The 12,971-nt window shown below is 33.6% G+C and overlaps 1 protein-coding gene across 5 annotated transcripts in view; it reads right to left on the reverse strand.

The window, feature by feature from the left end:
- LOC141460024 (atrial natriuretic peptide receptor 1) overlaps positions 1-12,971 on the reverse strand; it is a 716,933-nt gene that overhangs the window by 514,782 nt on the left and 189,180 nt on the right. The gene's annotated exons all lie outside the window — the stretch shown is intronic.

Raw genomic sequence — 12,971 nt, forward strand, 5'->3', positions numbered from 1 at the left:
TATGGTTTACATCATTGGTGTGATTTTAAATTGCACATTTTACAAATATCAAATGGTTATATAATCATTGTGTAAGTGTAGCAAAATATTTGGCGATAATTTTGTTCTGGGTGATTAACCTAATAAAACTTAAGGTAGGTTAGCCTATAATTATACTGCTGGTATTCTAAAAAATTGAATATCTTTTTTATTTGCTAAATTTTTAATTACTCAATCGTAATTGAAGCACTTGGCGCAAAAAGGGGTTATCTACATTTTTTTTAAATTTTTAGTAGGGACCAAAAACTAAATATGCTTTAAGATATATTCCTTATGTTGTGTCTGCTGTAAGGATTAGTTAATATATTGTGATGGGGGTCATTTGGGGCTCAATTTGAACTTTCTAGGGCATTTTTTATGCTTGCTATAATCAAAAGTTATTTTGCAGCTAACTCTTTTTTTGCACCAAAATCATAATTTTCAGTAAAACTTTAGTACATATTAAGTAAAGTAAGACCCCGCTTAACGCTGTTTCGTTTAGCGCTGTTTCGGTTTAGCGCTCTTTTATTTCAAACCGGGGATTCCCAGAAATTGCTCGCAGCACTACGGGGATTCCCCGAAATTGTGGAAGAAATAGTGGAATTAGCGAAACAAACCGGTTTAGATGAGGTAAATGTGGAAGACGTCGAAGAAATAGTTCATGTTATATAGTTAGTAGAAACATATTAAGATAGCCTCGTTTAGCGCTGTTTCGCATTACGCTCTACTTTGATGGAACGTATCCCCCGCGTTAAGCGGGGTCTTACTGTACTTTAGTCCACAGATTTCTTGTTTTTGAGCTTTTAAGTGGCATTTTGTGTCTTGTCGAAGCGAATGATAGATATATTATTATGCCTGTCAAAAAGTAAAATAATAATATCTACCAAGGGAAGGGATTAGCTATGAGGTTAGCATACTGGACTCCCACGCGGAGGTCCCGGGTTCGAATCCAGCAGCTGACCCTTAGATTTTCTCTTCCTAGGAGCTTCTTACAGCTCACTGTCCGGTGATGGACAGTGTTGTCTGTAACGAGAGAACACTGTCCGGAGGCCGGCAGTGCACTGGAAAAAGCTCCGGGCGCTAATGACCTCAGCTGTTGATGCGCCAAAAAAAAAAAAAAAAAAAAAAATATCTACCAAATATAAACATTAAATAAACCTAATAAAAACTTTTTCGTTTATTGATTGCGTCATCTTTTCTGTTTGGAGCAAAAGAAAGTTAGGTTAGATAGAAAACTCATTTTTGCTCCAAATCTAACCTAGGTTAGAGAATAAGTAATAATAAAAGAGTCTGCATAAAGACTCGTTTATGCACCAAAAGATGTGGAATTGAACATACATACAATAGGGGGCGCCACTAAACATATTTTCTGAAAAAAATGTAGATAACTCCTTTTTGCACCAAGCTCTTCAATTAGAGACCACATGAGTTTGTTTCGAAACAGAAAAAAACGAACAGATAAACCTTCCAACAAAATTGGTCCTTCAGCGTACTGGTCTTTCCGTGATTGATTTTTATTGAAGGAATTTTGACTAAGTCACTTGTGCAAGATAAAGTCGTTCGTGTAAGTGACCACACCTATTTCTTTTACACTTACAGAAGAATAACATCGCACTTACAATAATGAAAATCAACAAATAATACTCGTAGATTGCATACAGCAATGTACGTATGACCATAAACCATTTTACATTTGCTTTTACAATTTCAAACCCGTATAACAAACATTTACAAGGTGACAAATGAATACACATGCTGCCACATGTAATGTACAACCAAATTAACAAGCGTAAAAAAGTAAATAGTAAATACATAAATGTGCGCAGAATTTCTTTCCACCAATGAACGCGCATGTATTATAAGAAGAGCCAACTACAAAAATAGAATCTGTAAGACCACAAATTGCAATAATGCAAAAACAGCTTCTACGTATAGATGAACGAACATCTTGTCTGAATCGATTTGTCCTAGAAGATAAAAAAAAAACAACTAGGTAGTGTATGATTGGTGTTCAATGTTTAAGAACCAATCAAAATCCTTTTTAAAAAAAGGGTTTTTGGATATAGTGGAACTCAAAATGGATACGGATATAGCCAGTGAAAAATCGAAAATAGGAAAATATACTTTCCTAAATAGTAAAAGAGAGCCAGACACTTTTTACTTAATCGTTATACAAATTTTTGATAGAATTCTTAAAATTTAATAACAAAAATATTATTGCAATGTTTAGTGCTAAGATAGCTTTAAAACATGTTACATAGGGTGCGTTCCACTTGGCGACCACAACGACCACGACCACGACCGCGATTTTGGCCGTTCCACTTGCTTGTGAGCGTTGCGATCGAAAACCCAAGTGGAACGGACTGTGGGCGTTTTAACCGTTCATGTAAACATTGCATATGGCGGCCTCGAAAATAAGTTAGAAGCTTGAAGAGGTTATTTTTTAATTTAAACCCCATGTATAAGCAGTTATAATAAACTTTATTAATTATTGGTAAAGTTGACTTATATTAAAAGAATATATATAATTCAATTTTTTATATTACATTTTAGTGGAGTATTTATAAAATTTACGTTTAAATAAAATTAAAATGTCTTTTGTGGCAACAGTTGGATATTTATTAATAATGCTTTAGAAAGTTCTTTATCTAGTTCCGATTAGAGTGGAATGTAATTTTACAAAATCGCAATGATAAAAAGCGAAAACTTAGGCCACGTATTATTAGCTATCAGAGTAATTGATCTTTATTCAAATGAAGAATTTAAAAGTTATTTCAGGTAAATGATTTTGTGTTATTCAGTGATTTAGTGTGTAAAGGGATAAGTAATTATTTATTTATTTATTTTTTGGAGACTTTCGAGAAACACATTCTATTATTTACATGAAATAATACTTTCATTTACATGAGATAATTTTTTCGGTCGCCATATTTTGTTTTAAAAATTGCGCCAACTCTGAACGCCCACTTCGACCCAGCTCTATAGATGGGGCGTTGTGGTCGTTGTGTGGGCGAAAATAATGACGTCATTAGTGACGTTTTCGCCACGACCACAACGACCGCGGTCGCCAAGTGGAACGCCTGAAAGTATGTTTTGGTCGTTGTGGTCGCCAAGTGGAACGCACCCATAGAATGAAGAAGATACATGGAAGTTTGGATGAATGATCTATTTCATCGCTACGTACAACGTGAAAACCACAAAAGTACCTTCAGGCAAACATTTAGACACAGCAAAGGAAGATCTTGAATCCTAATCTCCACTAAAAACCCATTTGCAAAATTATTCACATTCCATTTAGTCTTGCTGATGGAATTAATTACTTAGATATGAATCAATTTAATTTCATTGAATGCAATTGGTGTTTTCAGAAACAAGTGTAGTAATTATGGGGAAAAAACAAAAACAAATCCATTAAAAACTTGTGTTTTTTTGACCTTATTTTATTATTTTTGTTTTTAAATTTTAATTTGTGCAAAAGATAGTCGAAACAATTTAATAACATATTTTGGGCGATCGATTGCAAATTTTTGGAGACCATGTGTTCGTTTTCACATAGATGTTGACCTAATGAAACTTACAAAACAAAATTATAATAATATCGTATTTCCCACACACTTGGTTACCTAAATAGGCAGCAATGTATTTCGAAAAAAAAACATTTTTCTGCAACCATGTAGGGAAGTTCTCATTACACAATTAAAATCAGCTGTGTAATGCCCAACTTCCCACACTAGTGGGGAAAAATTCCCATTAGTGTCACTTTCCTCACTAGTGAGTGGAAAAACTTTATTGTGCTTCCTTGATATAAGAAGTTTTGTTATTAACATAAATATTTTCTGTAAAACTTTAATAAGCTTATTTAACATAACTAAATAATTAAAAAACGAATATTAAAAAATAAAATAAAAATTGAAAGGAATATAGAAATAAAACTAATACTTTAATAAATAATTAGATATTTTTAATTATAACAGTTGAAAAGGTTATAGTGTTACCTTATAGAAATTTAAAATGGATTCTAGTGATTCCTGTTTAGAAAACACTCCTCCATCAAAAAAAGAAACAGCAGAAAATGTAATATAATAAGTAATGTAAATAATTGTAATATAACAATAAATGTTTATAATAAATAAATTACTTTTTGTAGACTGTAAAAATGAAATTTTTAATTTTTTTTAGTTAATAAATCTAATGGTTGCAGAAAAAATACAGTATTTAACTCGAATGTAAAGTATTTTCCTCACACTCGGCAATTTGCACTTGCACTCGCCTCGCTTCGCTCGCTCGTGCGTGCAAACCCTGCCTCGCGTGAGGAAAAGTACTACTTTCCACACTTGTTAAATAAATAACTATTTAATGAAAAAAAATACTAGAGTTGTTTACATTGACAGTGCATTTTTAATAATTAAAGGGCGGTAAAATGACTTAATTAAACCTAATAGATAAAGTTCGTTGGAAAAAAAGGGATTATTTAATTTTTAAACGTGGATTGGAAGCAGACATGTTTAATATTATTCTAACAAGAACAGATTTAGATATGCACGTAATTCTAACTGGTGACCTCCCAATTACATGTTCATCACCACTATTTTACTAAACCAATCCATTACAAGAGACACCTAATGTAACAGCAGATCTATCTCTACAATCATTGGCAGCCAGAGTCTATTTCAGGGTGCTGTACGGCCTCCAGGACTGTGTTCACTAGTTACAGAGAATATTATTCAAAAAGCCAGTAAATAAAATCTTTCAGGAAAAAGCAAATCTAGGAGAGTAGGTAACTAGAATCGGGATCACCAAGTGAAAAATCAACAGATCTAACCACAAAGCAAATTGATTTCACAACATCATGATTGTTTTGGTGCATTGAATACGATGGTCATTATTAATAGCATTTTATAATTATATGACGTAGTTTAAAAATCTCTGAGAATATGTATTCTAAGAAGTTTCGCTAACAATTTTTTTTAAAATGTTTTATTAGCGAACAATTAACAATTACGTAAAATAGGTCAATAGAACATGTTTTTATTGGAATTTTATAATTGCTATTTCGAACAGGACTGGTTTTTAGATATAATTTTTTTTTAGATAACAGTTTTACTAAAATGCTACATAAACACTTGATATAGAAATAATTTTTGAATTTTCACTTTTTAGTAAGTTAAGCAATAACTAACTCAATCATTTTTCTTAAGTTGAAAAGGTTGGTTTAGGTTTTAGACCAAGCCTGTGCAACCCGAAGGCAGTGGAATCAAATTTAAGTAAAATAAAAATTTATTAACAACTGGCGTACTAAAGTACACTAAAAAGTGCACTAAAAACAACTAAAAGATGGGCAAACGAGAGGAATCGCATGGAAACACTGCTTAGGTACAGAAGACCAAATCTAAACTAGCGAAACGGAAACCAGTTTGTCTAAAATGCGAATTATCTACAAAAATAGTCCAGCATTTCTTCGACGAATGTAATGCGCTATTAGAAATGAGAAAGAGATCCTCAAAGGTGATGAAATCGATGTACCAAATGAATATTTGAAAGAAATAAGAATGTACAAAATCTCTTGTTATAGTGATGCCTATAAATTTATTTACTAAGACATTTATAGTTTAATAAGGATAAGGACGAGGTGAATAGGTTACCATTTCACCCGTGATGTAGGATATGCAGTAGATTGGTTAGTGTAATGAAGTAAAACGCTAATAACCTTGACAGCTGATGCGCTATAATAATTATAAAAGCAATCTATAGACTGTTTAAAATAAATTTCAATAACATTACCTTCCTACTATAAAGTTTTAACACCAAAACTGTTCAAGGTAGAAATGATTGGCTATTCAATACCAGATTTTGCAAGAAAAGTAAAGAGACAAATTTCGAAAACACTTTGTTCTTTTTATGAAAATAGTAAACTGAAAAATAGTGCAATTACCTTTCATTTCCCAAATGAAGGCTACCCTTTATGTTTATTTTAGCCTTGGCCATAAAAGCATGTAACAGAGACAGAAAAAGTAGAAAAGTAGTCGAACTGGAAGCCAATTCGGTTTCTTGTCCCTAGTACTAACAATCTGCTGATCTACAAACCTTCTTCTCAAGAATCTGGACCCAAAGAACTGGAAGCCAATTCGGTGTTTTTCCCTTGTATTTTATCTTTTCTTTTTCAAACGAAGGCTACCCTTTATGTTTATTTTAGCTTAGGCAGTAAAAGTAGTTGACAGAGGCAGGAAAACTAGAAATCTAGACGAACTGAAGCCAATTCGGCTTATTTTTCCTTGTATTTTACCTTCCATTTTCTAAATGAAGGCTACCCTTTATGTTTATTTTAGCTCTGGCCATAAAAGAAGGTGATAAATACAGAAAAGTAGAAATCTAGATGAACTGGAAGCCAATTCGGTGGTTTACCCTTGTATTTTATCTTTCATTTCCCAAATGAAGGCAACCCTTTATGTTTATTTTAGCCCTGGCCATGAATGCTGGTGACAGAGACGAAAAAGTAGAAATCTAGATGAACTGGAAGCCAATTCGGTGTTTTACCCTTGTATTTTACTTTTCATTTCCCAAATGAAGGCAACCCTTTATGTTTATTTTAGCCCTGGCCATAAAAGAAGGTGATAAGTAAAGAAAAGTAGAAAACTAGATGAACTGGAAGCCAATTCGGTGTTTTTCCCTTGTATTTGATCTTTCATTTCCCAAATGAAGGCAACCCTTTATGTTTATTTTAGCCCTGGCCATAAAAGAAGGTGATAAGTAAAGAAAAGTAGAAAACTAGATGAACTGGAAGCCAATTCGGTGTTTTTCCCTTGTATTTTACCTTTCATTTCCCAAATAAAGGCAACCCTCTATGATTATTTCAGCCCTGGCCATAAAAGAAGGTGATAAATACAGAAAAGTAGAAAACTAGATGAACTGGAAGCCAATTCGGTGATTTTCCCTTGTATTTTACCTTTCATTTCCCAAATGAAGGCTACCCTTTATGTTTATTTTAGCCCTGGCCATAAAAGAAGGTGATAAATACAGAAAAGTAGAAAACTAGATGAACTGGAAGCCAATTCGGCTTTTTTCCCTTGTATTTCACCTTCCATTTCCCAAATGAAGGCTACCCTTTATGTTTATTTTAGCCCTGGCCATAAAAGAAGGTGATAAATACAGAAAAGTAGAAAACTAGATGAACTGGAAGCCAATTCGGTGTTTTTCCTTGTATTTTACCTTTCATTTCCCAAATGAAGGCTACCCTTTATGTTTACTTTAGCCCTGGCCATAAAAGAAGGTGATAAATACAGAAAAGTAGAAAACTAGATGAACTGGAAGCCAATTCGGTGTTTTACCCTAGTACTAACAATCTGCTGATCCCCAAACCTTCTTCTCAAGAATGGAGGGGTGGAAAGGGTGGTACCGTAGTTAAATGGCGTTAATTTACCTGGAGAAATATTTCTATCCAGGAAAAGATACTTATAGCCTCGCTGAAACCTTCCTCTACTAAGAAATTATTTTTCTTAAAGGGGAATACAATTTTTTCACGACTGACTAGTAAGGATTAAAAAATTTGCAAAGGCCTTTTCTAGGCGGATCGTAAGACTGCCAAAAAACTGGGCCTAAGAGATTACGATAAAAAGAAGAAAAAGAAAAATAAATCATCTGTCTTATTAATATTTATTAAAACAAATTGTGTATATTGTTTAAAGTTTGGTTACTGGATGATTGATGGGAGAGAATTACATCACATACTGAGGGTTTATAGGGGGCGGAGCGAAGGGATGCAGTAAATAGGCAGTGAGGAGGACCAGTAGGGCGTGAATGGGCCAAAGAACAGTTCAAGAAGACACATCAATCATGATATATAACCTATGTGCTGAACTATTTGATAAGGGATAGTGTGTTCGCAAGTAAAAGACTGTAATCGTAAATGTTTTTCGCTTTTAGTTTTGTCACTCGAATCCTCCGCAGATCAAGAGTGCTACAAAACAACAAGAAGTCAAAAAAAAGAAAAGAAAATCATAACTTTTCCAGAAATAATATAACTAATGGCCCTCAGTTACATCTGGGCATTACTAAAATTGACTGTTTGGCGGTACAAACTTTTATATTAAAGTTCAAACTTCCTATAATTTATTGCAGAAACTTAAAAGTTGTAAGCTTAAAGTAACATAAGGTTTACCGAAGTAGCAATAATTAAAAAAGCAGAAAAAGCAATTTCGTACTTAATTTGCTAAAATAACAAGCAGCAATGGCATTGATATATCATTACAATATGTCGGTGTAACCTTCTGGTTTCCAAAACTTTATTGCTACGTCGTACTCCTTCTTGGACGTAATAAATTGTCCTACCTCCGTATCTTCTTAATAATTTAATTAATTCATAAATAATGAATTATTTGTGGCTCTTCAGCCGGTCCAAAATAAATTGTATATTTCAATTTTATTGTAAAAAAAGGAAAATTTCATTTATTAAAGTAAAGATATTTTTCAAAAATAATTTTAAATGAGATAGGTTTGAAATTGAATAGAATTATATTAAAATACTGTACGTAATTATATAGGACTGCCGCCATTTTCATTCAAACACAGGTTTAGTTATTATTTATTTGTCTATTTACTTTGCAATATGTGAGAATAAATATATAAAACCTTTAAAGGTTATTGAATATCATAAAATAATAATTTGCAAATACAAATGATCTGCAGAGTTATTTACACTATCATCCTTGCGGCTCTTAGTAAGAATTATTAAAATTATTTAAGGAGAAATGGCTCTCTACTTAAAATAGGTTGCCAACCCCTGGCCTATCCTGAACTGCTATAAAATTAGAAGGAACTATGTGGATCAGTTAGTGGAATTTATATTTTTGTCATTCTTAACCAACTAAATCCACCAATTCTTGGCCATTTTACTATAGTTTAGATAATGAAATCCTTAGTATAAAACCTATCGCAGATATCACAACGCCACTACTGGGTACTGCGAGAAAAAATTAGCAAATTTCGAATAAGTGCTGATCTAATGACAATATTATCAATATATTCAAAAGCCATCGAACAGATGTTCTTATAACAAAACTATAAGAAAATATGAATTAGGATTTGCCATTTACGTCTGGTTCATAGCAAATCTGTAGAAGATGGAGGAGAACACATAGTTTGGTAAATTGCACTAATTCTTCTTTCTATCTTCCGCCATTTCCGTGTAAAAATATTAAAAAAGTTACACAAAAAGACAAAAAAAAAAATAGTTGCAATTAAATCGATTCGAAAAAGGAAATAGAGCAATATGACCTATTCTGATTGAGTTCCGCCTAAAATTTTTTAAAAAACGCAGTCTAAATTTTGATGAATTTATTGAATATTTGGATGGGAAGGATTGGCTAAGTCTGATCAAATTTTGCAAAGAAGCTTGCCAATATAGATCCCTCCTAATATCGGAGTTTAACTATTAATTAAGTTCTAAATTTGCAATAATTATTATTGTATTTAAAATATGTAATGTCGATTAAGTACAAACTTCGTGGTTTTATTTGTTTTTCATTTATTTACTTTATTTAGGGGTGTCTTCTTACAAGTTTTTATTTATGTTTATTTCTCACCTCTTTGTTATTATTGTTCTTTACATTATTGCATATGGAGTAAGTGCTTCATTGTATCTCTTTCTTTTGTGCTTTTTATAGTTTTTTCTCCTTAGCAAGAAGTACGAGTTTATTTTTTTATTTATTTATTTATATAAAGTGTTTTTTGAAGCCTGAGTTGCTAATTATAAATTTTTTTGGTGTTTGACGACTCTTCAGACGGTCTAAAGACCATGAATATGTCTGTCTGTGCTTTTGTATTTGTATTTCAAAGTTAATAATTATCTAAAACCTTTTAATAAAGACTTATTATTATTATTATATTATATTAAATAAAAACTTACATCCTACGTTAATAAACATAAAAGGCAATCTTAAATCGATAAATTGGTTTCATTCCTTAAAATGGGCAAAAACTAATAAAATAAGAAACTCATAAACTATCCAAACGGCCGCATAAATTGGCTAAGTCTACACCTAGTAATTGGCTAGTAGCAATAAATTTCGAGATTAGCGTATGCAATTTCCGTAGTATCGATTTATTATAATATTTTTATAACATAAATCTCTAACCAAAAAAACAATAAATTATTAAATAAAAAAACCGCAATCAGAAATTTAAAAAAAAAACAATCAGAAAGAGAGAAAATAAAATTGAACGCTAGGTTTTGAAATAGAACAGATGTTAAGTTTTATTAAGAAGAGTTATTAAAGTAACAAATGATGCGTCCATTGACCTCCAATCATTCCTCTTTAACTGTTTGCTTCATTGCGCTCAGCTTATAAAAAACAAACTAAAGGCAATTACATAAATTACAAGCTGTAAAATAGTAGAGAGAAGGCGGTGTAGAAGAGATGGAATTGATTCAATCTTCCTGATTATATTCTGCGAGGTTTTAATAAACATGAAATAAACACATAAAGAGGACTTTACGATGAATTATTTAAAGTAAAATGGAAAAGAGAGCCAGAGAAAGAGAGACTGGTGGATGCTGTGAGAAAGAAAGATCTATTAGGAAGTTGCCAATTGCCACCTGTTGCATGGCCACAATAACGCTCTTCAATCTATAGCTACTTTAATTCCTTTCTCATTTTTACTTCCGCTCTGCACCTCTTTTATTAGAAATATCTATATCAACATATCCTGCAACTTTAATATTTCGAACCTAATCAAAAATAAATTTAATTGCGCAACCTGGAAAAGAACCTACGTTAGTAAAACCTCAAAATAGGAGGGTTGGCTAAAAAGTAATGCACACATGCTTGCAGATCGCGAACGAAGAGCTTCAAAAAGCGCGCGTGATGGCATTTGGAAGACACATTTTCCCCTTATTAAGTATGCGCAGTTTGAACTCGCTGCGTTCAGCCAGTGTATTTTTAGAAGCCAAAGTATGGACACATGTACTGGTGCTATGTCACTGCGAGGTAAACAGCGTGCTGTTATCGACTTTCTTTTGAGGCGATGAATCATGGGTCCATCATAACAACCCAGAAGAGAAAAGGCAGAGCACTGAATATCGACATGCGTCTTCTCCTTGGCCGTAAAAGTTCAAAACACAACCGTCCGCAACAGAAAAAAAAAAATTCTTCTGTCTGTGTTTTGGGATGCTCACCAAGTTTATGTGACCGATTTTCTGGAACCCAGGGGCAACGGTAAATTCTTCTCGGTACGTACAGACTCTTAAGAAACCTCCGACGTTAAGATTGTCGTGTTAGAGGGCAGCTTGGCATCAGTAATCTTGTAACATGACAACGCTCGCGTCCTTACACCTCGCGCGGCGAAACTGCTGAGGCTCTGGAAAAACTGAAGTTTGAACCAATTCCACACCCTCCTTATTCCCCAGATCTTGGCTCCTGCGATTTTTATTTGTTTCCTCTACTCAAGAGAGACCTCAAGGGTAATCACTACTCCTCAGACGATGAGGAGAAGGCAGCTGTCAAGTCCTGGATTCAAGTAAAGTCAAAAGAATTCTTCAGTGACGGAATGGACAAACTTGTTTTACGTTAGGAGAAATGTATTAGCGTTAATGGTGACTACATTGAAAAGTAGTACATAATTGTGAAGCTTAAGAATTGCACTTTAATATACTTTCTGTCCGAACTTGATGACTCTTTTCTTTCCCCCTCTCCTAGCGTGTGTGAATTACTTTTCAGCCAACCCTCGTATTTAGCGAGATTTCCTTATTTGGAAGAAGAAGGAACATTTTATTTAACAATTGAAAGTATATACATATGTACATCGGAGTTCCAGTATAAATACTGTAACCTCCAGCTAATTACATAAATTGTTACAGAATATAGTACAGTAAGTACTGAGGGGAAAAAAACAAAAGAAAACCCTCAGCCTCTAAGGAAAATTTTACTTCAGGAAGTCCTTAACTCTCCTGGGCCTGTGCACCGTGTCCAAACTATAGTCCCCTATTAGCCTGCACAGGTGGTTGTGACTTGATTCTCACTTACTGAAGAAACCAGTAGCGAGGTACTTGATGTAGTGTTCTACATAGTCCATGTTGGTGTTAGAGTGTAAGTCTATAATACGGGTGTAGCGGGGGGAAGTTGTTGGAAGCCTGAGGAATTTATTTTGTATGATCTGTAGCGAGGAGATATTGGATCGACATGTCCAGACTCCAGGAGGGACAAGCATAAAGTAACATAGGCCCTAACCACTACCTTGTACAGGAGGAGTTCGTTCTCTGGAGACAGTTTTAGAGTCCCTGCAGAACAGCGGGAATAGTACTCGAATGGCTTAGCGAGATTTCTCTCGGTTGAACGAACGTTTGTAAATACTCGAATGGTCCAAATGAAAGCGGTCTATCCAAAAAAAAATACGACTATATATCCTTTTTGAAAGAATTATTTTTAAGGAATCGTGGTCCTTATTAGCCATTTTAAAATCAAATTTAGTTAAAATTTTACTTCCTTGAAATAATGAGCAAAGAATAGTGAATAGAAAATGAATTTCTAGCAAGTTCTAGTGAAGCTAAACTCCTGTTCAGAATATAAAGTAATCGCCTATTTTATTCAGGCGGGGCTTAACGTACAACTACCAATTAGGTGTCGTGGGCGGAGGGCGGAAGCTCATACTTTACTATAAACAATTTTTTCTATCAAATAAAAACTAGTCATACGCAGGATTCGAACTGGGGACCTTCCAATCACAAAGCCGCTCATGAACACTAGACTAACACCCGCCTCCTGTTCAGAACATAAAAAGAGGCTTTTTTTTTTAATGTATCGTACTTATCGATTGACAAAATCGTGTAATCCTCAGTAAACTATCGAGTCCAGTATTGGCGAAGATATTGCTGCCAGTGGGTTGACACAAACCGCTTCGGCAGATTAAGAAATCGTTAGTAGGCACGTCTACATTTTGTTTTTTTAAAAAATAGGATCACT

This window comes from Rhodnius prolixus, unplaced genomic scaffold (genome assembly GCF_049639745.1).
Source record: "Rhodnius prolixus isolate KJV_2025 unplaced genomic scaffold, Rpr scaffold_6, whole genome shotgun sequence".
NCBI lineage: Eukaryota > Metazoa > Arthropoda > Insecta > Hemiptera > Reduviidae > Rhodnius > Rhodnius prolixus.